At 39.2% G+C, this 23,650-nt stretch overlaps 1 protein-coding gene across 1 annotated transcript in view; it reads left to right on the top strand.

Moving 5' to 3' along the window:
- Positions 1-12,421: 12,421 nt before the first annotated feature.
- Positions 12,422-23,650, top strand: part of sestd1.L (SEC14 and spectrin domain containing 1 L homeolog) — a gene marked incomplete at its 5' end in the record, with an annotated part of 101,349 nt that continues 90,120 nt past the window's right edge. Inside the window, 1 exon segment of the mRNA NM_001092417.1 lies at positions 12,422-12,465.

Below are 23,650 nucleotides of genomic sequence, written 5' to 3'. Positions count from 1 at the left end.
AAGCAAGAAAAAGCATGTTTTTTTTTGCAATGCTGATGAATCCTTCAACAGAAGTGTCAGGTAGCTGCTGTCTGGTTAGCTGTTCATTGTTCTGTTGAGGGTGATACTGTATCACTGCAACTTGCAGTAAAGGGTGACTGAAGTTTATCAGAGCACAGTCACATGGTTTGGGGCACCTTGTCAGAGAAAAACAAACCTATATTGCCTGTTTTGCTTTATGCCAGGCGCTATTATTTTGTTTTTGTTGTGCGTTTTGTTTTATTTTGTTGTTGCATAGACTTTTGAAAGGGGTAAAAATCTGTATACATACATCTGCACCCTAAGGAATTAAACAGAGAGTGTAATCTATATGAGTTTGCTTAGGGTAAGGCCACACTGGGAGTTTTGGGGAGATTTGGTCGCCTGGCGACTAATCGCCTTGTCTTTGCAGCGTCCAATCTCCCCAAATGCCTTCCCCTACTCTGCGCCAGCTACAATGAAAAAAAGTCGCCCGAGTGAGGGAAGGCGTTTGGGGAGATTGGTCGCAAGGCGACCAGATCTCCCCAAAACGCCCAGTGTGGCCTTACCCTTAAAGAACCTAGTGTTACTTAGGTTATAATTAGGTATATTTATTTACACTTGTTTATATACACATCTATTAAGGTATTTACTATTTGTTGATACTGCCACTTTAAAGGTCACTAGCACAAACCAGTTATGTAAGAGTGTCCTCTATTATCTAGATATGCACCACAGTTCCATGCTGGGCTTGTTTTTAAATCCTGGCCTGGGATTTTATTTCCCTGATATCACACTACAAGTCAGACTTGGCAAGAGAGATTGGAAAGCCATGTGCATTCCCTACATTCAGCTTCATATGATATGCATAACGTTGACTTGGCTCTGTACACTGATCATGTGCATATTTCCTTTTGTGGGCAGCCAGTATCATTTTGTGCAAAAAAACTATGAATTTTGCTTAATGAGCACAATGCAATACTCAAGGCTATATTAAAAATGTACTTCAATTTCCTTATGCCCAGTGAACCACACAGTAGAAATTATAGAGATTTACTGTATGATAGATAATATATAAATATTTCAAAGAATAATAGGATAGGTATTGTAATGAGATAACTACCGATTAAAGAGAAATAAGTCAATAACATAATATGGTTCACTAACTGAATGACGCTATGGGCAAAATATTTTTTTTTTTTACCACACATTTCTGCATAATTGCACTGATTTGGCTAGTTGTAGTGTATGAGCCTGTCAATATAAATGTTCCCATGAGAACCAATGCAAACATAAACCAATATCTGAAAATGCACATTGAAAAGGAAGCCCAACATTGGAGCATATTGGGGCATGTCATAAGTATAGCTGAGACCAAGTAAATGAGATCACTATAGTGAATGGCACCTTGACCGGCGCAATTCTATAACCATTTTTAAAATTGGCTTTTGGTATTACAATTCAGAACTCTGTAGACATCTTTTCCCTGTTGATCATACAAAGCAGATTAGTGCAGAAGTAGTGCTGCCGTGTATATTACAGTTAAATCAGGTTCCTCTGCAGATTGTTACACACTTTACTATGACCAAACTGTATAAAAAATATTTTTCCACCTTTTAAATTCTAAAATTCATTGGCTGTAACCCCACACGTTTTTCAAAATGTACTCCAACCTGTCACGTTATTTGCATGTTTGGGCAACTAATGGGCACAGGTGTAATACATATACTATTAAAGTTAATTTATTATTATATTAAATATACTAGTGTAGGGATGTGTAAAATAGCCACCCCTAGTATTATGTGCAGGCAGTCCCTCAATGTTATGGACACCTAACTGGGTCCTAAAATACAGTTGGTAGGGGTACTGTTGACTCTTGCTACTTCTCACAGTGACCAGCAGATGGCACTGTGCTAGGATATAAAAGGCTCTGAAGCCATGCTTTCAGTGTCCATTTTGTGCTGGCGCTGACCTGAACAGGCAGGTAGAGCCCTGTGGAACCTAGACAAGTCAGGTCTAGTAAGAATAGGCAACTCACCATTATAGGTCAGTCTAGGAGTGACAGATAGACAGGCTATTTAGCTGAGCAGCTAAAGGCTCCGACGAGGAGAGTCAGAGGGATTAAGATCCCGGGTACTAATAGCCCAGAAGTAGGGACTAAGTGTATAGGAACAGGGTCGATAGATTCCCCTCAGGTTCCACGTAGGGAAAAGGCTGAAAGCTGGGTGTACCTTTATTGCTTCTGAGCATGTCCTCTTGCCTGTGGGGACTAATACTGACCATATGGTGCTGTGAGTATTGCCTATTTAATGTGATGCCTGTCATGCTCTATTGTATACTCCACTGAGGATTGTGTATGTTCAATAAATCAGTTCATGTTTAAGTTATAAGAACCACTGGCGCCCAATTATTATACCCTGAATCCAGTTACAGTTACTCTACACCCTGCCTCCACACCGTTGCGAGGGCTCACTCCCTAAGATTACAGGTATCATCTGGGGCACATTTATTGGGAGTGGAGCTCAATAGTGGTGCAAAGGACACACGATTTACTATAGCGCTACATTAGTAAATATATTATTAAAATGATTTCCTTTTTCTCTGTAATAATAAAAGAGTGTCTTGTATTAGATCCAAACTAAGATATAATTAATCCTTATTGGAAGCAGAATCAGTTTATAGGGTTTATTTAACGTTAACATGATTTACTATTAGACATAGGATATGGAGATCCAGATTACAGAAAGATCCATTATCCGGAAAACCCCAGGTCCCGAGCATTCTGAATAACAGGTCCCATACCTGTTGTTGTTTTGGGACAACCTGAAACATTTTTGCAACATTTTTAAACACCTTCTCTTCTCTGCTCAAAGAGTAACTTTTTTTCTCACGGAACCCAGAAATTGTGCCTTCTGTGTGATCAAATAATTGGTTTAGTACAGGTATGGGATCCGTTATCCAGAAACCCGTTATCCAGAAAGCTCAAAATTACAGAGAGGCCGTCTTCCATAGACTCCATTTTATCCATATTAAATTAAATAATGTTAAATTAAATAAAAATTATTTCCTTTTTCTCTGTAATAACAAAGCAATACCTTGTACTTGATCCAAACTAATATTTAATTAATCCTTATTGGAAGCAAAACCAGCCTATTTGGTTTATTTGATGTTTAAGTGATTTTCTAGTAGACTTAAGGTATGAAGATCCATATAACAGAAAGATCTGTTATTCGGAAAACCTCAGGTCCTGAGCATTCTGGGTAACAGGTCCCATACCTATATTAATTATGCAACTGACACCAGAAAATAAACCTTTTTATATCTATTATAACATTGTCTTTGAATGCTATTTATAATTTTGCCATAAAAGTATTTGCCTGATGCTTTTACATTAACTTTCTTTTTTTAAATTTCTTTATTTTCAGTTTTTCAACAAGGGTACAGAATAAAAAGGGGAAGTAAAAGGGTGATATATTTACAATCACAAATATCCACATATATAATATATATATTGCAGTATCATCATTCCAATCCTTATATTGCCTTTTAATCTATCCTTAAAAGGTCCTCCATAAATCTATGCCAAGGGCACCAAGTTTTCCAGTATATCTTACTAGTGTTGTGATATAAATGGGTTTTCTGTATTTATATTCCTTATCCTACATTACCTTTCTTCCCCCATGTTCCTCTATGAGGGGGCTGCCATATTTGTGCAGCAGTAGTATGTTCGCATTAGAAACTCTAACTGACAAGTTGAGAAGGGACAGTCAGGTTGGCAGAACAGTCAGATTTAGGAACTTCAAGTAACAAAATCAGCAAAAAATTAACAACGTGACCTATAGGTAAATTATAATATTGATGAATATTTTGAAAAGAAAATGTTTAGTGTCACTTTAATTTATTATTAGTAGTAATAGTAATCACTTTAATTACTTTTTTTTAATCAATTAGTAATGTTTAGTAATAACTTTAATTACTATTATACAGGTATTTAGGTATTTCAGTCTGTTGTTTGCATTTTGCAACCTGTCCAGCACTATATAAATATATTTTCTGAAAACTCAAAAATAGAACTTTAATTTACTTTTGTTTAGTATAGTTACAGTATTATTAGCTGTACTTGCATTGCATTTGTCTTTCACCTCTTGGTAAACATTCCCCCATTTTGCCCTCTGTTCTTTTTATTGTACAGCTCTTACTTTCAGGTCATGGCTTTTCTCACAGTAATTTTCTACAGATCAGTAAGTGCATGTTTTGAGCAAAGCCTCTAAGAAAAAATAGATATGTCAGTGAGTGATCATCTATCGGTGCTCTTGTAAGCATACCCTGAAATGTACCGGAGGGTCCAGAGAGCAGCGACGTAAATCAATGTTTTTTTTAATCATCTTGCTATAGACTTTTTATGTGAAACCAATTTTTTGTCATTAGTAACCTCCTTGCCTTCGCTCACCTTCAGTCAGTGCAATGTGACTCAGCCTGCCTGGCATTATCCTTCCACTGAGCTATTTTCACTTGCCCCTTTCTTAAACAATAATTACAGCAGCCGAAACCGTGCTTTCCACAATTTTGTTAAAACATCACTACTAAATGGCACCTTTGCTTGCTTTCAGCTTTACTGAAACCATTTCTTCATATTCCTCCAAAAGTTCAAACAAATTAACCATTTCTGGTATTTGGTTCCATACTTTTAATTGGGCACTATTGTTTTTATCTAATAGTGTGTTTAACTAACAGAAAATATTGCAGTACAAAAATCAAGGCAATATATACAGCAATCCCCAGCAATGCCTTGTGTGTAGTGACCTAAATAAAGTGACAGTATGCATTAGATCACTTATTCTCGCCCCATCAAGGTTTAGATTTCTGTGGGTAATCCCACAGGCAAGTTGACCATTTATGTAGATAGAGAAGCATTGGATGATAAATACTGTAGGCCCCTAGGTGTGTAATAGTCAGGTAGTGTGGATTTTACTAAATTACTAATTACACAAACATTTAAGTTACTACTTCTCTAAGAAAACACTGTAGGAATGATTTCCTAACACGGGCTCTTACTTGTACCAGTGCAGTTACCAATAGCAATCAACCAGCAATTCATTTTGATCAAATATTTGATTGGCTGCAATTGACATCTCCACTACTGCAGTTTAACATCCATGTTAGCAAATGAGCTCACATGATTTATATAGGGAATAAAGTACATGCTATTAGGCACAGAGGGGATTTATGAAAACAGAAGGTCCACAGGTGTAGTGCTTTTATACAGGTCGCCAAACTCCGAAATAACATACAGTAAGGTTTCCAGATCATTTGAAAATATAGGGACACATCTACAAAATCCATCAACAAGGGCTGCACTGATTGCAATTTAATTGGATTTCATTCAATGCAGCCCTGTAACGAGCATTTATTAGAGACATCCTTGAATTTTCAAGTGATCTAGTAATCTTAACATACAGGGGCAGATTTATCAAGGGTCGAATTTTTAAGTGTAAAAAACTCGAAAGTCGAAGGTTTTTTTATCGAATTTGGCCATATTCGGTCGAAGTAAAATTGTTCGATCGTACAATGAAATCCTCAATTTAATTGATCGATTGAACGAACGATTTTACTTTGACTTCTAAAAATGTTGGCTATATGTTCTAGGAGGTCTCCATAGGCTAACATAGCAATTCGGCAGGTTTAAGGTTGCGAAGTGTCAAAGTCGAACTTTTTTAAAGAGACAGTACTTTGATTTTCGAAGTCGAACTTTTTTACTTCGAGTCAAAGTCGAATTTAGGCCTATTCGATGGTTGAAGTACCTAAAAATTACTTTGAAATTCGAAGTTTTTAAATTCTAAAATTCACTTCGACCCTTAGTAAATGTGCCCCACAGGGTTTCTTATAATATGCAATATTTATAGGTGGCACAAGTGAAATCACAGAATCTTCACAGAATTGGGGCCCCTGCCGGGAAACCCAGTAAGTTCTAGATACACCACTTATTACTTGCTTATTTTGGTCGCTATGGCTGCCGCTTTGAGAAAGGCTGAGGAGTCAGCCGAAACGTCAGTCTGCTGTTATTTTACTAAATAAATGTTACCCATTCTTAAGAGCTGAGAAGTGCTGATCTTTTTCGCAAGTGTATGGAGATGATTGTTGATCGTGCACCCAGGCAACCTAATAAGTTAAATCGAGAGTGCCCGCTCCACATGGATTTGTATATATATATATATATATATATATATATATATATATATATATATATATTGAAGAATTGTACTATATGTAATATATGCCTTGCACTGTAATATTGTTCATTAAAAAATTATTCCATTAAGGATTTTAATTGAACTTTTTTCTAAGCCTCTGGTGGTATCTTTTTTCTGTGTTGCAGAATTGCAAGGGTTAATCACATACACTTCTCAACGGTACAGGAAATCTTTCTACCTGCAGATGAATCACTAAATATCTTGTACATCTTATATTAAATAGAGATTAATATACACAAAGTAAACATTTTTACAAAGGAACGACTGTTCTCTTGTGCAATTTATTTTCTGTTGACCTTTGATGAAACCCCCCCATATATACTTAAGTATTCTTTTTAATTAGCTTGTGGCTTTTCTGCTCATCTCACTAGAGCTCTTGAGTAAACGCACTGTTTAGTTACATATTAGTAAGTACTGTTGCTATGGGATTCATTATTTTAAATCATTTTACACCAACAGACAGTGTAGGACTTGTGTTTAATGACATGATCTTCATGTGGCACTTCAACATATTTTGGCCAAAGTGTAGTACCAATGCCTTTATTGTGATAAAATGATCTATATGTAAGCTCTTTACCTCTTGTTTTGGTCAATGGTGATTTTTATATGTTTTCCTGTAGGTTTAATGTATACACCCATTTACTGTACAAAATTGTGGAATGTGCTGTCAATTTATTAGTTCATGCTAAAATAATAATATATGTAAGAAGCTGAATTGTATTTTGCTGTAATGAAAATAGTTAACACAGTAACTAGTTTGTCCAGCAGGTGTCAGCAACCCCAAAGGCTGGCCTTGTAGGGGATTACCCCAGGAAGGTTCTAGAGTTTGAAGGTCCGACTCCCAAAAGAGGGTAATTTCCAAATTTTGCCATTGGCAAATATATTCAAGAAACCACTGCAAGTTTCACCATGAAAAAACACGACAAACTACAAATGAAAAGTCGCTGCTAAAAAAATATTTGCTGTGAAAAATGTCCATAAACTTTAATGTATTTTGACAGAAAAATAATTGTGAAAAAAGACACCACAAACACATTGACTTCAATGCATTTCAAATTTTCAATGTTTCAAAAATTTCCCCACAATTTTGTGAATTTTTCAGGAAACGGACAGATTCGCTCATCATTAGAGCCAATCCATGATGGCTGCTGCACGTCTGACAACAAATGGGTGGATAATGTGAGCAGGCCAGGATTTGCAGCAAGGCCACAAAGGCCCGGGGTGCATAAATTATGGGGTGGCATGCCGCCCAGCTGCACGAGTAGTTTCCTTGATTCTGGAGCCGCTCCGGTAGAAATAAAGTATGCGCATGCGTGTAATCCTCCTGGCAGGCTATAGGGGGCGACAGAGGACTCCGGCCTCCTGACACCTTCAGATTAAATCCATCCCTGAATGTAGGGTAGACATGGAATGGGGACCCGATACAAAGAAAAAAAAGATGTTGAATTGGGGAAACTTTGTGCATGAAATGTCATCTTAGATGTACAGAAATTACTTCTCAAGATTACACTGTAATTGGGTTTAGGTTAAAATATAAAATCAAAATTTCATTTAATTCAGTTTTTTTCTCAAAACATCACAGAATGTTTCTTTCAATCTTGTATCATTTGTCTTGTGGCTTGAATTTTTCTTGCATACTAGAGTTTGGATTCCATTGATTAATGGTAAGGCAAATAGAGAATTCTTGAGGGTACATGAGTAAGTGGAGTAATAGAAGGATTTCCACTGAACACTGAAGAGCCCACTGGTTTGAATGGATCCACAAACACGCTGGTCAGAAGACACATAAAAAATTGTTTTGATCTGTGGGAGAAAGGTGATTTTATCACTGCAAATACAATTTGTATCTTGAACTGAAATAAACTGGTTCCTTAATTTTTACTCAGTATTTTTTCAATGCATAAATGTTAACTGATATATGGTATTTCTACAGTGTTTTTGCACATTTAAATGTTCTAAGACATGAGGGCTCATTTATTAAAGCACAAATGGTAGAAATACTAAAGGGTGCACAATTACAGAGCAATTGTGTTCAGGGCATAGCGGAGTTGGACGTAACTGAGCCCTAGCTCCATAGCTGCACTTTGGAAGCAACAGAGCCCTGTATGAAATAGGCCCCATGTGCAAAGCCATGAATGGCCATTCTTTTGCAGACTTGCAATCATAGTATACAAATAGCTGCAGACCTGTGGTATGGCCTTTGGGTCCAGTGCTGACTGTGAGGTGGGTGGGGGAGGCACATAGACACCTCTTTGCCACCCCTAATTTTTTCATCTGACACTCAGTGCAGAGAATATAATCCCTGGGGTGCAAGGGCTCTGTAAAGCTCTGCACCCATTTTTCACTCAGCCCTGCTGATCATAACTGAGGCTCATGGCCTCATGAGATACTCTTTATTTAATTTATAATGTCTTGCAAAGACCTTTCTAAGTCTCACGACTAAAGATAATCACCATAATAAGGGGATAAGGTGATGCAGTCAAAGGGTCATATATAATGATATTCTGGTTTCCATTACTCCAGCAACTAGCAAATGAAAGCAGCTGGGGTGTCTTACACAACTCTCACCCTGTGCTCGTTTAATCAGAGGACTCTTAATTACAGATTTGTTACTCTGAAAAAAATAAACCACATACTTGGGGTCAGTGATTTTCCGTGGCACCCTCCATTTTCTGCTTTGTGGAATTCACTCCCTCCACAAGGCTAAAAACATCACGTGGGATGCTCTGAGTCTTAAAGGTATGGAAACATTTACAGAATGATGTGTAAATGTTAGAACGTGCTTTCATGAGACTACAACCTGTCTTTTTTTCCAGCAAACCTGGCAATAACAGCACTGAATCTGGGGCCTCCATGAGTCATTTGCGCACTGTCGGAATCCTGCCATTCCCCAGGATATGTGTAATCTTTGCTTTTTGGATAATACAGCTGATTGGATTATTGTAGGAATGAGCTTCTAACATCTGTCCCCAGCTGGCAGCAAACAGTGTGCTCTGGCGCAGTGAGTTGAGCAGATGTCCATACGTCTATGCTGGGATCATTTCACAGAAAACACTGGGGCTCATTTACTGATTTACTGACTTTCTCACACTTATAATGCATGCCATCATGTTTCCATAATAACTGTACCGATGTGTCCTACCAGTGTATGGGCAACGACAAGATTTGTTTTGTGTCTGGACAGAGCTGCAATTAGACAAAGTTTAATGGTGGCAGGACTCTCTATGGGGCAATAGTAGGTACAAGAAACTAGGGTTCATGCAGGAATGGAGCATCAAGCAACTTGCATATTCTCCTGCAGCTGTAGGCAAGTTCTTTCTGCATGACAATTTTCTGTTCAATTTTCTGTTACTGAGCAAGTTGGGAGGGAGGTAGAGTTCTGCGGCTGCAGTAGGTTGTTGACCCTCAATAAAACAGGTGACATGCAGGTTGGGGATAGATAAGGGTGGGCAAGTCTGTGGATTGTGTTGCAGATCTTAACTCTAGCAACAACTTGTGAAGATCCAGGCTCAGCCTCTTAATGGCGTCTTTGTGGAATGCATCAATCCTTTCACACGGCTGTGCCAAACATCCAAAATTATCCACTTTTTCGATGAACGAAAGGAGAGCACTCACCCGCAGATTAACTGCTAATAATTATTTATTATTCACACTGCTTAACACAACATGTTTCGGGCTATTAGTGCCCTTTCTCAAGTGTCAGTTGACTCTAGCAAGTTTTACACATTTACACAATTTTAAAAACATTTTTCTGCCCCTGCCCACTTTTGATGAAGTCACTTCTAGTTTGCAAGAACAGCACTTCCTGTTTAAGGATGGCCAGTGGGTCGCATGAGGCAAGATAAGGACCTTGCCTTAGGTGGCAGCCCCCAAAGGTTACCAGGGTGGCAAAAAGACTCTCCTGCTAATGTTTACTCAAAATTCCAGTTATTGAACTGGAAATACAGGTCCTCTACTGCCGAGCGGGCAATTGCTCTCTCTGCACTAGCAAAGTGCCACCCAAAAAAGGTAAGCCCAGAGGAGAGAGAGGTCACATGGGCAAGGCCACTTGGGGAGCAGACGCGCACCTGATCCAATAGTGTGCTTTTCATTCATTATGGTAAAAGATGGACAGAGGCCTCTTGTCTGCTGCTGTTTTTCTGTCAGAGACCAGCAGAGCACTAAATGCCCTGTGTGTAGAGTTGCTACCTGGCTGGTATATCACTGGCCTGGCAGGTAAATATGATGGTAATATTATTAAATGGGAATGAACATAAAACTATAAGAACTCTACTTGTGTGCCTTAGCCCTAAGGCAGCGCTTTTCAGATCCTCTAGACACCTTCCTTTGGGCTCCAAACTTTGGTTCAAATAGACCAGGGGTCAGCAACCTTTACTATCAAAAGAGCCATTTTGCCCCCTCTTCCACTAAAGAAAAATAGTCTGGAGCCGCAAAACATAACACCACTTATAAACTTTTAAAAAAGTTTTAACCTTTTTTTAATTTTAACTGTTACAACAAAAGTGCAATGTGTAGGCCTACTTTGAAATAAATTAAACACCTGAATAGCTAGTGTTCTCATCTGTTTAAAGGCAAGACGGCCATAGACATCATTAAAATATGCGTCACATCCACGTCTATACCCCTCGCACCTACTACAGCTGGACTCTGGAGGCTTCTCTCTTGTCTTGAGTGTGCGACCGTAGTAAGGACCATGATGAATCATCTTGCTGCGGCTCGGTCTTGCCTGGGATGTCTATACAACCCCTGCACCTGCTGGCGGCTTCTTGAGCCTCCTGCAGATGCAAGAGCTCTATAGACGACATGACAGGAAAAGCCGCAAGACTGAGCAGCAGCAAGCAGGATGAAGAGCCGCATGAGGCTCCGGAGCCGCGGGTTGCCTACCCCTGAAATAGACAAAAGCTATTTCCTCAGCTCTGAACCCTGTTACTACTGGGCCCTAGACAAGCAGAGCTGGCATATACACTTGTGCCTCACAGATTCATCTCTTTTTTGGGATTTGGCTGCAACTGTGGGTTAATGACATGGCAGTAGGTAACACTTACATCTCCAGCATCCACTAGACTTATGGATTTTATATATGTTCATTGTTTATAAGGGTAAGGTGGCAAATCTAAGCCGTAAGTACTTTGGGTATATGGTGAGAAGCAGGCAGGGTAATGGGCATCCTTGCACACTTCCCCTAAATGTTCCCTTCCCTCCCCCAGCCACTGCAATGGTTTGTTCCTAGAATGATGGAAAATCTAGAATGCAATGAATAAATTATAGGGAAACTGAGCTCTTTCTAAAATTTACACCAAACATTTCTGTGACACGGTTTGATTGCCAGCGCCGACCAATCAGCAAATAGTTTCAACAGCGTTTGCTACAATCTAGAAAATGAAAGCAAAGATCCTATTGGTTGCTATTGGCAACTGCGCTTTAGCAAACGTACCACTTGTGTTTTCCAATCTGTAATAGGGCCCCTCTGAAAATGTTCCCCTTTTCCGTCCACAAACCCAAACATAGTGAAAGGTGTCAGTATGGAGAGTGTAAGGCACCTCTGCTGTTTTAGGCTATACCCCAGTTGTTAATGGTGCTGTGAGCAATTACCTGCCAATGGAAGACATATGCGCCCCATCAAACTTCCTGCCCCCACCCCCGCCTTGAGTTGTCTATGGTTTGCCCCACCACAGATGGAGGGGTGCAGTTGGTATATCCCTACTGTGCAGACTAAACCTATCTAACAATGGTTACCCAATCATGACATGGGCCCCAGGGAAAATATTCTCTCCCCTCCCCGAATACAGGATATGTTGACCATTCTCCAAGTTGTGCTATTGAACTTATAGTCTCTAACAAAGCCAGGGCATTGTTTATAATTGAGCCGCAGGTTGAAGATACCTGCAGTCGGAGCGACACGCCCCTCTTTTCCCCCAAATTCCCTGCCGACCGCATCACTTTCATTGTTTCCAAGTCTGCGGTCTCCAAGTAATCGAAGGCGCTGCGGTGGATGAGCAGGGGGAAGGGGGGACTGAACATGTGGAAAGACAGCAGCCAATGGAATTCTTCTCTCCATCTCTCTCGCCTCCTTTTGGGGGTACGCCCCCTTATCCCTGAATCCCTAGTGGGCGTGGTTTGGAGAGTGGAGGACGGCGAGTAGAGGGGAGGGGATGCAACAGGAAGTGTGGATGGTATAGCCGGAGCCACCGTGGTCGCTGCTGCTGCTGCTCCTCATGTAAATATTGATGTTCTCGTTGGGTTGCGCCTAGGGAATATTGCTGGATGGGGAGGGGTAACGGAAATGAGGGCGATGGGCATTTTGGTCACGGATTGTACGGGTCGTCCATGTATTGGGGATAATGGGGCTGCTGCAAACGTGTCTGTGACTGCAGTGGTGGCTGGATGTGCTGATACTGCATGTGATCATTTGTGGGGACGACTGTAGCTCATACCCCCTCCCCTTTATGTTTAGAATGGTACATGCTGCTGTCTGTCTGGCTTGAGCATTGTCCTTGCACATGTGTGTTACCTGCTGCTTCTACTGGTATTATCCACCATGGGGGGGGGGGGGGGTCGTATATAGTCACTCCAAGGTAATAACTGATTTACTGTAACAAATGGCTGAATGTCACATCCATTTCCTGTGCTTTCTCTGTTTTACATGCTTCTTAAATGTTGTCCAATGGTTAAAAGGAATATGGCCAATTCCATATCATCTATCTATCATCAAATTGTGTGTGTAATATACAGGAGCAGTGATAACCTGTAACATACATTCTTATTAATGGTGTTTTGTGATGTCACTTGTGCCACATGACTTGAATAAAAGGATGCACCCCCATTATACAATGTAAGGATATTAATGGTTGCCCCTAGTCCTTGTGTAATATTGGCTCTCTCATATCTTTATATTGTACATAATGGGGGTACATAATTCCTTGTGTTCTATGTTAAATGTGCAGTGCTTCTGCAGTTCCAGACCCGCTTTCTTGTGTCACAGCTGTGTGAGTGACTCCCTATCCCTGGTATAAAGAGAAGAAAGCATTCTTTCTTTAATGAATGGGAAGATACAACTTGCATTATTGAACAGTCCAGGGTCTCACTATCAGGGCAATGCATTTTGTTCTGTTATCAATAACTCCCAATATCCCCAGACAGATGGGGAGAATTCTAGTTTGCTACAGCTGGAGGCCTACAATTTACATAGCATTTGACGTTGAAAAAAAACACACCCTCTTAAATTTAGAAAGAAAATAATTCCTGGCTCCAAAATGGCAAATTAATGAGTTTCTGCATGAAAGTTGTACTAATGCTGTTAACTTAGTAACAATATGCTTCAATGTTTTCAGCTGCTGTAAAGGTACCCAAAACTTTCTTTAAACTTTCTGTTGCCAATATAGTTGCTTCTGGGGCAATATACACCCATGATATATGTCTGGCCTACTATATATAATTTGTGACCTACAGCTCCCACTATCCATAGTCACGAAAAGTCAGTTTGTAGTTCTTGAGGACTCTAAATCACTTTTGAGTATGGCATCCAAGATGTACTATTTCTTACCCCTTGTATCCTATTAATTGAGAGAATACAGCACGGATCATGCATTGTTCCATGATTAGAATGATGAGAGTTGGAATGTAGCTGAAGCAAGGGCATCCCTTTAAATGTAAAGTCATGCCAGTGATTTGCTTTGTACCTGAGAAGTTCTATCTGCACATGCTGCTGACTAGCCTGAATGACACATTTATGTTCTCATTTCCTATACTGGGTAGGAGTGTGGTGTTCCTCTGTGATGAGATCATTGCTGTACTGAGTCAGCCAGAGGCAAACTGGCAGTGATGGGAATTGTAGTCCAACATAAGCTGGAAGAGCGCTTAATTATTTTTACAAGTTGTATCCCATGATATTTTGATGCACGTATGTGTATTTTTGGGGATAGGATTTTTTAAATTAAACACTGTTTTGGATGGCACATTGGGAGATTCACAGGTTTTTTCTGCCTGTGTAATTTCATTCTCAGTGGGCTGTTGGCAATACCCTGGGAATTGCCCCAACATTAAAATATATACAAAAAACCTGAATGAAGCTGGTGCTCTAACGGGTCTGGTGTTTATCATTGGAACCACTTCTTGCCACTATGTTTAACTTTGCTGAATCAACGGCTCACCACAAATAAGGATTTATGAATTAATGAGTGTCAGCTTTCAGATAAACTCCTTAAGTCAGTTTTTGCCAAAATATTGAGAATTGCCTCTCTACTGACTTTTAATGGTAATCGCCTGAGCTCCACTGGTATAATTACAGGTCATGGCTGAGAAACTTGGCAGTAAGTGGTTCCAAGCATAAATGACCTGTGAGTGCTCCAGCTTTATTCAGGTCCTTTAACAATTGATCCCTAAAGGGGTTGTTCACTTTTAGGATGATGTAGAAGGTGATATTCTGAGACAGTTTGCAATTGGTTTTATTTTTTTTATTATTTAAGGTTTTTGAATTTAGCTTTTTATTCAGCAGCTCTTCAATTTGCATCTTAACCAATCTGGTAACAAGGTCCAAATTACCCTAGCAACCATTCATTAATTTGAATAAGAGACTGGAATATGAATAGGAGAGGACCTGAATGTAATGATCAGTAATAAAAAGTAACACTAACAATACATTTGTAGCCTTACAGAGCATTTGTTTTTTTAGAAGGTGTCAGTGACGCCCATTTGAAAGCTCCAAAAAGTCCTAAGAAAAAGGCAAATAACCATAAAAAATAAATAAAACCAATTGAAAAGTTGCTTAGAATTGGCCATTTTATAACATACTAAAAAATTGTAAGCTCTTTTGAGCAGGGCTCTCTTTAACTCTTGTATCTGTATCCATTTTTGTATGGAATCTATTTAGTTTATTCACACACTTATGGTACAGCACCACAGAATATGTTTTATCCACAGAATTGCTCTGCCTGCTGTTGCTTCACACTTTTAGGCTTGCAGATTCGCAGAAAGCAACTTCAGAAAAAGAAACACTACGTTTGCTTTAGTGCAGGCGACTTTTCATTATAGTGGATGGGAAGACACGCGAAGGCACTAGGGCCCAATGATTGGATCCTAACGATGGCTAACGGGTGGTTGGATCACGGGACCGCATCAACGAACAGATGCGGCCGCGATCCGACGGGATTTTTAGTCCTGTCCGATCGACTTCTGGCCAACTTTCGGCCAGATATCGATCGGGGAAGCCCGCCGGAGGGCCCCATAAACGGGCCAATAAGCTGCCAACTCGGTCTGTCTGCAGCTTTTACCGGCCCGTGTATGGCCACCTTAAATCTCCCCCAATCTGGCCATGTGTCTCAAACCTTAGGTTGATGGCACCCAGGTGATTTGCTACACACTAAAAATCTGTGCTAACCGTTGGTGACAGCCTGAAATACCTTTGCACCCAGAAAAATGAAGATCACTGCGCTTAAGACACCATCAGTCAGTTAACCAAACAAAGTCTCCTTGGAAGGGGTCACCAGAGATTTGTTTCCAGTGGGTAGTGCAGATTTCCAGCAGGCAACAAATTGAACGGTGGGCCTTCACTCTTATGGGTTGTTTAATAAACAAATACATTAAAACAGAGTCACAGTATAGTTTAATTACATTTTATATCATTTGTCCTTGTGTGTGTTTACACAGCCCCTTTCCCCAGGTTACAGATCAAACAGAGAGACATTCTACTCCTCAGAGCGTTATTCATTCCTAGACTGTTCTTATCCTTACAAATAACCATTTGTTTTGACTGGGAGATCTTGTGCTGCAATGAGTTATTTTTTCCTTATCGTTAAATAGCTTTTATGTTGCTTACAATGTGTGTTATTGCTCCATGCTCTTTATATATAAAAGCACAGGGAAGCCGTTGTGGAACAGAATGCACTATTGTACTGAGTTATAGGGAAATTTAGCCTCAATATTGGTTGCTTGCAATATCGGCTTGGCTGGGAAGTGTCAGTTTTTTATCAAAATCTCAGTGTCTGATATTACTGTCTGGCACAGTACATCCTCTTAACCCTCTCCACACCTTTCTGATAATGTCATGTTTGTTAAGTAACAGTGAGGTGAGATTTGGAGTTAGAGTTATTTGATATCTGAGAAATTCTTGGAACTTTGTTATGAGCTAAGATGTTGGCCAAAAGTTGGAGCTCTAAGGGGGGCTTGAATTGAAAAAGCCTCAACAGCCATTGTCACTGTGCTAGCCACCCATTGGATTTTGATTTTTGACCAGGTGTTAATGTTCCTGTAACAGAACCCTTCTTAGAGGGGTACATTAAAGAGGTTGTTCGCCTTCCAACACTTTTTCCAGTTCAGTTTGTTTTAGTTCACCAGAAATAAATACTTTTTCCATTTACTTTCTATTTTCTGTGTGTGACAGTTTTACTAATATAGAAGTGTTAGTCTAATTTTTTATAAAGCTGCTCTGGGGGGGGGGGGGGGTGCCAACTCTCTAAACTGTTCTAAATTGATAAATTTAGCTGATACATTGCTTATCTTTGTCCCTGCTGAGCAGAATCCTTGAGTTTCGCAGAGACACACGCTGCGATTTGGGGAGATTAGTCACCTGGCGACATCATCTCCTCTTCTTCGGGGTGACTAATTTCCTCGAACGGCCTCCCGCCGGCTAGAATGTAAATCGCCGGCAGGATGGTATTCGGAGTGATTCGTTAGAATATGTTGAGGGTGCTTGGCTGTTAATTGATGTTCCATACCTTCATAAACCTAACTGTGCAGAGTGCAATGCTGGCACAACGCAATCTATTTTATACACTTTGCATAGTTTCCCCTTGGATGCGCCCTTAATACCAGGAGCTCAATGTTTTGTGGTCTGTGATCAGCAGCCCTAAAATCAGAGTGCAACATTGGCCTCCCTTTGAACAGCAAATCCCATGGGTGCCCAGGATTCAGGGATGGGCTATTATGGGTTCAATTTTGCACTCCTTAGGGATCCAGCACTTGCAGCCTTTGAATTGGTATATGAGGCCTCCTGAGTCTTGACAAACAGGGCAGTATTGTGGGTCTCCAGTGGTGCCATTTGGGAAGGGGAAAAAGGCTGCTGCAGAGGCTTATGGTTTTAACAAGGCTTTTATTCTTCTTTAAAGACCATTTGCAATGTATTTTAATTTCTACATTATAATTTGTCTTTGAAGCTTTATGTATGAAATATGTGTAGTGCATGTATGCAATTGAGGCACTGCTTAAGCATAGAACATAATTTGGTCATTCAATTTGTGACTGTAACTGCTCAGCAAGTTATTTCCCTTTTTATTAATTGTAATGTTTCCTGTTTTTCGACCTGCTCATTGTGTTGGCTTGAGACAGCGTTCTCATTTCAGCACTCGTACTATTTTTTTTTTTTTAATGTTTTTATTTGCCCCATAGTACAATACATAAACAACAGCGCAAACATGTTATTACAATTATGAATAAAACTTTGCATTTTTGAGACTGGGTCTGGTCTGCACACTATTTTTGGATAAAATGTAAATGCTTTATTTATATAATTATCTCTCGCCTTTATGTCTGACTCCCCATGGATATTATCTGACTCCCCAACAGTTCGTCTGACATATACCAAGAGGTGAATCTTCAAATGGACAAAGTATGCACGTATTTTAACCAGGTATTGAAGAAGTCTGCTACCTGACGTTCCCTGTTGAGATTAGCCTTAAACCAGTCCATCTGATATGCAAAATCAAGTTTTAACTTCACTAGGTTCAGCGTTGGCGGTATATTTAAAATCCAGCAGTTCAATATAGCGTTTCTGCTCACTGCTGCGACAATACCCGCCAATTTTCTCTTCCTTTAGAATTTTTGTTCCATTGCCAAATATCACCCATGTGGGTGTGAGTGGTATATCAATTAATAGACTGGTTTTATAGTTTCACTATAAGTGGACAAGTCCACAAGCAGTGATAGATATCTGCCCAAGCAGCTGAAAATTTTTGACAACAATCTGAATCTGACCAGCCTACTTTTTTCCTGAGTTCTGGGGAAAGTAACCCCTATGCAGTATTTTAAGGAAGATTTCATGAAATTGGCTGGAGCGGAGAAGCGCTCGCGATTTGACATGTAAGGACAGCGTCTTTTGACAGTTCTGGAATTTGGTGTGTCCACCTTCCCATTCCGCTCTCAAACTCCTTCTCTGATAACGATGTTCTCGATATTTTGTATATGAGGGAAATAGAGGGTTTTGCTGTTTATTGTACTATTTATGCTATTATGTATTTATAATGCATCAAGCCATAATGCCTGACTGCTCTTCTAGAAACCAGAGGCAGTAAATGACATGTTTACATTCAATAAATGACATGTTGAAATTCGGTGTCCAATTGATGAATTCACTCTCTTTGACCAGTGGAGCTCCATATCTGTGGAAAGGAGTTAGAGAGTGCAGATTTGGATCAGTTAACAACACTGATACTGTGTTTTGTCTGCAAAGTATACGTAAGTGGAACACCCATTTTTCTGTCGAAAACAATGCTTCATGTGCTCACTCCCTGTTTCCTAATGAATCTTTTATGAATGTCCCTTGTAGGTTAAATCAATTTTCATCCCATCATACTCTCCCAGGCTTCATATACTGGACAGTTTTATTTTGTTAATGTACTGCTCCCCTCTTGAATTCTTTCATAAACCTCTTTCTATTCTACCTGCTTTGTCACACACAATATTCTGGCATGTGTGTGTGTGGGGGGGTCTGTCTGGTTTGTGGATGAAATAAAAGCTGATGTGTAATGGCAGGGGGTGGGGCTGTGACATGTTGGCTGGAGCACTGGTCTTGAATACAAAAGCGTTTTAGATCCTGCAGCGTGCGCCTTGCCTCGGTGTGATCATGGTTACATTATATTGCATGTTACCATTTACACCTGTAATTGGATAATAAGGTTAGTGCTTAGTATTCTCTGTAGAGATCTGATTAGATAAGGCCCCAGAATTTCATTGTATGCATTAATTTGTTAACATTTCAGTATAATCCAGAAATATTATTGTAAATCATTTGTTGGTTTCAGTGCACGTGTATGTGACTCTTGCCTACAAGTATGGAATTTTTAATTTGAGAGTTCACCATATTTGCCTTAGCAGAGAGATTTCCTAGTAACTATAATGACAAGCTGTTTGCCTTGGCGCTCAATTTTGCTTCCTCTCAGAAAATGTGGCACTATATATATACTGGAGGCAAAACACTTTTTGCAAGAACTTTGCCATTAGTTGGTCCTTTTATTACTGGAAATTGCTGTTTTGTGTGCACTTGTGAGCTAAATGCTGTCCTTGATAACTTGCAACCGCTTTGGAGCAATGAGAAATGCCTGTTTTTGCACTAGACCAATGTTGCCTTTATAGGCACTGTGCCCCTTCCAAGCCATCATCTTTTCTGGTTTGTTGTGCGTAAATATTGGATTAAGGTAGACTTTGCTCATGTTTATTCCATAATAAGCAGATAGTTTATGCACCCCTGTGTTGAAGTATAGGTATTTGCACTCTTGTTGATTTTGCATAGGAATAAATTACATTTAGATTCTTAAAGGAACAGTAACGTCAAAAAATAATTGTTTTGTTGCCCTCCACTGGTAAAACTGCTGTGTTTGCTTAAAAACACAGTAACATAAAAAAAAATATGATATTTTCATTACTTTAAAACATTTACATTTTTTGGTGTTGCTGTTCCTTTAAACCCCTCTACAGTTGTTCCTTTTCTTAAATCTCTACAGTGCCTCCTGGGACTTCTAGCCCTCTAAGTTGCTGACTTGTGTGAATGTGACAGGTCAGAGAGTCCATTGGAACTGATTTGCTGATATATTGTTCTTTGATCAATACTAATTAGCTCACTTGCCCACTTTTACCCACACCTCTTTTTTTTAAGGGAAATTGTTAAACAAATATATACTCAAAGGGGCTGTTCACCTTTGAATTAACTTTTAGCATGATGTAGACGGTGATATTATGAGACAATTTGCAATTGGTCTTCATTTTTTGTTATATGATTTAGCATTCTGTTCAGCAGCTCTCCTGTTTGGATTTTCAGCAGCTATCTGGTTATAGGGCCAAATTTACCCTAGCAACCAGGCAGTGATGTAAATAAGAGACCAGAATATGAATAGGAAAAGTCTGAATAAGTAACAATAACAATAGTAGTCATATAGAGCAATATTATTTTGGCTGCTGGGGTCAGTGACCCTCACTTGAAAGCTGGGAAGAGGCACAAGAAGCGAGTAAACAATTCAATAACTATAACAAATAAAAAATGAATACCAGTGCAAAAGTTGCAAAGAAGGCTTTATGACTTACTAAAAGTTAATTTAAAGGTGAACTACATTGTAATAATGTGTGATTAAGAAAACATATTCTTTACATTAGTTGCTAAAGTTGTTTTTTGTTCATATTGTATCTCTGTAGATATGGAAACTGTAACTTTCTAGCAGTTTTTTACATTTTAGTTCAACGCAATTCAACAGGAAAAGCTTTTGCCAATTTTTCCTACTGGGTTGCAATTTTCTTTCCATTATTACCAAGGGCTTTATTATTGTTATTACTCCACTTTCTATTCAAGGTCTCTCCTATTTATATTCCAGTTTCATGTCGGTGCATGGTTGCTTGGACCCTAGCAACCAGACTGCAGATATTGCAAACTGGAATAAAAAGCTTAATAACTCAAAAAACACGAATAATAAAAACATAAAACCAATTGCAAATGATCACTCTCCATATATCATACTAAAAGTTAACTCAGTGATAACCACCCCATATTGGCCAGATACATGAAATGATTGCCCTTATCCAGTCATGCAGCCTGTTAACCCAATAACAAAATTAGATCCCCAATCACCATATATTGTATGTGCGAATGAGTAATTTCATTTAATCATATTTTTATCATGTAAAAATTTTATCTCTTTACATCCAAATCATGGGCCTGGGCTAATTTGGCTGGAAACATATATTATTCAGTTTTATACTATACTGTAAGGAACAAGTTGAGGACATAGTGGCCATGCATGGGCTGACTAGACATTTTGAAATTTTCTATTCAGATTCATTATAGGATTGATCTTTTGTCCTGAACCAGTGGATCTGATTCACAGCAAGATAAATGATGCAGCCAATAAATTATGACAATTTTTTTTTTTTGTGTGACTTTTTGAGGTTTTTTTTTTTACTTTTTTTCATGGTCCCACTGACTGTAACAACCTGGCAACTGTTAAATGTCTGATGAATGGGAAGAGGGTCTGAATAGAAGGATAAGTGATCCATAAAACAAATCCAGCCTCATAATGAATCAGGTTCATGGTCCTCTCAGACTTTAGCAATCTCCCTAAGGGCAATGGCACAATGGATGACCTTTGGCTTTTGGGCTGCTATGATTTTATGTAGCTTAATGACAGTGCCAGTTGGAGTAATTTTAGGTAGAAGTATGGGATCAATTATCTGGAAAGCTCCTACTTGGAAAAGTCAGACTCCATTTTATCCAAATAATCCAATTTTTTAAAAATGATTTCCATTTTCTCTGTAATAATAAAACAGTACTTTGGTTTTGCCTCCAATAAGGATTAATTATATCTTAGTTGGAATAAAGTACAAAATACCGTTTTATTATTAAACCAGCCTATTGGGTTTATTTGATGTTTACTTGATTCTGTCATAGACTTAAGATATGAAGATCTGTATAACAGATACTTTATCCGTAAAACCCCAGATCCCATCATTTTGGATAACAGGTCCCATGCCTGTATTTTGGATACTGGATTCCCACCAGTGCAGTGTGGACTGTTCTATAGCATTCCACAGAAAGGTACATGCAGCTCTGGTTCATGGAGAACCTCTTTCTCCCCCAGGTAATATTTTCTTTTTGTGGAAGGTTTCTTCTCACCCAGCTGTTTCTTTGTTATTAAAGTTTAACAATTTGCTCAAGGGTCAGCCAGACAGGCCTCTCTTATCTCTACAAACACTTTCAAGGTGATTTATTGCATTTTACTGCTTCAATAACCTTTTCTTTGAAGATAAAACTCATGATCTACTGATCCACTTTTTTAATGCTTAACCTCATAGTTTTCAAAAAAGTGAAGAGTGTCTGAAATTAAAATCCAACATTGAGTATCTCTTTTCTATGGTAATTCACACCTCTTGTAATCCATAGTGTTTGTTCTATTGCTAATGTCTTGAATAGGGTGGATGGCCTTATCTACTTGTTGTATGGGCTCAAAAGCAGACCAGTAAGTGAACAGCCAAGTCTTTTCTCTACAAAATGGAATGCCGAAGAAGACAGCTTATATGCAACAGAAACAGACTGAACAAATACTGCTTTGGAAATGCACGTTATTATGTACATTATCAGTTATTAGGTATACAGTATATAAAGTTATGCATTAGTTTATTCCGCCCAGTGACCCTCATTTTGTGCATATTTTTTTTATCTGAGAGAGAGGGACTTGTCTTCTTGTAACAACTAGTTAAATGCCATCAATAGACTTCATTATAATAATGAGCTCTGCAATGCAATGCTTGTTAAGCATTCCAGGCGATTACATTTGAATGTAACCTCTCTCTAATTGGCCCCGTGCAATTAGCTGGGTCATCCCTTTGGATAATTTGAGAATTGTACGTTCATTGTTCTGCATGTGACCTTCCCCATGTAAGGGCAAAACATAGCTAGCCACTGGCATGCATATGGGGCCATCATTCAAAATTGATTTTTATAGGGCCATCATCCAAAAGGGAATTTTATAGGGCCACACACACTTTCCGTAAGCTGGCCATAGATGTGTTTATTTGTTACATGTTTCAGGGTATGTATGGGGGCTAGACAGTCCAGAGCATTATTGATCTGGCAGTTTTGAAAATGTAATCATATTTGCCAGTCAATGATGCCTCTGTAGATGAGGAAGAGGAACCTCAACTTGTCTTCTTCTGTTGTCCTGACACATTGTGTGAAAACTGCTCTTTAAATTAAATGGTTATAAAAAGGAAATTATTTGCAAGTCACTTTCCGACAACAGCCATAGTCTTCAGCCTGTGTGACCATAGCCTAAGGAGAGGGAAAGTCAACGAAGATTGGGGGGGGGGGTGCAAAAAGTTAGGCACTCCCTATTGATTGTGTTCACTTAAAGGAGAACTAAACCCTACAAATGATTGGCTAAAAATGCCATATTTGATATAGTAAACATATTGCACCTAAACGTTACGCCTAAAGTTTCAGCTTCTCAATAGCAGCAATGATCCAGGACTTCAAACTTGTCACAGGGGGTCACCATCTTGGAAAGTGTCTGGGACACTCACATGCTCAGTGGGCTCTGAGCAGCTGTTAAGATAAATTATGCTAAGTTTAGGGGTCGTCACAAATTATCAAGCAGAAAATGAGGTTTGTCTGTAATATAAGCTGATGCTACAGGACTGATTATTCTATT

This window comes from Xenopus laevis, chromosome 9_10L, assembly GCF_017654675.1.
Source record: "Xenopus laevis strain J_2021 chromosome 9_10L, Xenopus_laevis_v10.1, whole genome shotgun sequence".
Classification (NCBI taxonomy): domain Eukaryota; kingdom Metazoa; phylum Chordata; class Amphibia; order Anura; family Pipidae; genus Xenopus; species Xenopus laevis.
Note: the sequence above shows the minus strand (reverse complement) of the source record. Positions and strands in the feature narration are given on the sequence as shown.